This window comes from Chrysochloris asiatica, unplaced genomic scaffold (assembly GCF_000296735.1).
Source record: "Chrysochloris asiatica unplaced genomic scaffold, ChrAsi1.0 scaffold00059, whole genome shotgun sequence".
NCBI classification, from domain to species: Eukaryota; Metazoa; Chordata; class Mammalia; order Afrosoricida; family Chrysochloridae; genus Chrysochloris; species Chrysochloris asiatica.
In genome coordinates this window covers 3,317,231-3,319,177 of record NW_006408577.1, presented here as the reverse complement: position 1 = coordinate 3,319,177, position 1,947 = coordinate 3,317,231, and the positions used below count along the sequence as shown (strand labels likewise).

Genomic DNA, 1,947 nt, shown 5'->3' with positions numbered 1-1,947 from the left:
ATAGATATTGAGAAATTAATGGGAGAAAGATTATCTACTATTTTTGTCTCTGAAAGTCAGTTAGGTATCTGCGTGTGCACACTGTAATTCTTGAAATAGTTGTGTCATTTTATATTGGGGTTTTACAGATTGTTCGTATGGTTTGTCTGTCAGGCCAGACCTGCTTTTTTCTTGCTGGATAGGCCAGAGTAAAGGGTCCCACACAAGTTAACTTTAGGGCTGGGACTCTGAGGCAGAAGTCATAAGCATCCAAGAAAGAATTTGCCTTTGCGACTAATGGGGCTCTTTCTCTCTGTGCTGTGGGAAAACTGGGCTCAATGCTGGACTTTTTTTGAGATGCACACCCACTCCCCTGAAGGTGTCCAGGCTGGGAAAAGAAGGCACTACAGGGAAGAGGCGGGAAAAAATGTGTAGAATCCCCTCACACCCCCTTTTGCAAATGTCACTGCATGGCTTTTAGCTCAAGTTCACTGTGCCAGTCTGGTTTATAGCCCCGCCCTCTGAACTCTGCTGGGGTGGGGTGGCCACAGTGGGAGTCCCGGGTCTCCACCGATTCCTAAATCACAATATTTTCCTTTTTACTGAGATTTTTCCACTGGCAGGTGTGGGAAACTGATGCCCTGTACATTATGCTCGATCCAGACAGAGCTCTGGTGTTGTTCCGTTAAAGCGGCTTCTCTGGGTTTTCAGCCCCTCCCCAATGGAGCCTGTCCTATCTGACTCTGCTCTGCCGCTGCCAAAATCAGAAGTCCTAGATGTATTCTTATGTTTTCTAACTACCTCCAGATAGATATGATCAGAAGATGGGCATCCTTTTTAATTTTTATTATTACTCAACTCAGAGTAACTGTAGCAATTGTTGGCTGTCAATCTGCTGTATAGCAGGTCGTATTGGCTCTTGCCTGTATGGTGTGCTTTTATAGGGTGTGATTGTTGCTTGGCTATATTACCACAGTTGCTGTCTCTTCTTGAGTAATGTAGGGAAAGAAAGAGCCCCCCTGAAGGTAAAAGGGGGACTGAAAAAACAAAACAACAACAGCCAAAAAGCAGATTGGACACTACAGCCTATAACTGTAAAAAAAAAAAAAAAAAAAATTAGTAATTTATAAGTATGACTTTAATGCTCTTCTCTTGGCCAACTCCAACTGTTCTGGAAGACTATTCAGTCTTAAGTAGTTTCTGTTGACTCCTCCCTTTCCTCAGTTCTGGGCCTAGTGGTCTTTGCTGAGCAGATCCATGCACATGCATATTAGAACACTCTGGGAGAGCTAGGGCATTCACTCATTCAGGCACCCCCTCCATTCACCAGAGTGGAGGTTCACAGACAGCGAGAGACAAATGAACAGAAAAAAAATGTTCACACCTTTATCTCCAACAGTGGGTCAGACCTCTGTGGTGAGACTTCTCCTCTCATCTTGCACCTGCTAGTCATGCCCAAGATAGCCACTCTGGCACACGTCAGCAGCCACAGATCAGAAAACACCATCTTTCTTGCTTTTGTTAACAAATCCCACTAGCAATAAGCCTTCAATCCTACTTAATAGTCCTTTATTTATATTTCAGCCCTGAACTTGCTTCATCCGGTATTCTGTTTTATTACTGACGGAGGTCTGTGTGACATTTCTCCCTAATCTGCCACCAAGCCCCGCCTCCTCTTTCCTAGCTTTTTAATGAGCCTTTATTTTCTGCCTGTATCATGTTCTTGATTTCAATCCACAGCTCTTCTGGCCTTCAGTTATTAGTACCTAATTATCAAATCTGTTCTTGAAATGGTCTCTAAAGTTAGGTGGGATGTTTTCAAGATCATATTTTGACTCTGTTGGGCTTGTTTTAATTTTCTTTAGTTTAACTTGCATATGAGCAAATGATGGTCTATTCCACAGTCTGCCCCTGGCCGTGTTTGAGCTTCTTCATAGTCTCTTTCCACAGATGCAGTCAATTTGTTTC

At 43.3% G+C, this 1,947-nt stretch overlaps 1 protein-coding gene across 6 annotated transcripts in view; it reads left to right on the top strand.

Moving 5' to 3' along the window:
- CERKL (ceramide kinase-like) overlaps positions 1-1,947 on the top strand; it is a 201,187-nt gene that overhangs the window by 48,747 nt on the left and 150,493 nt on the right. The gene's annotated exons all lie outside the window — the stretch shown is intronic.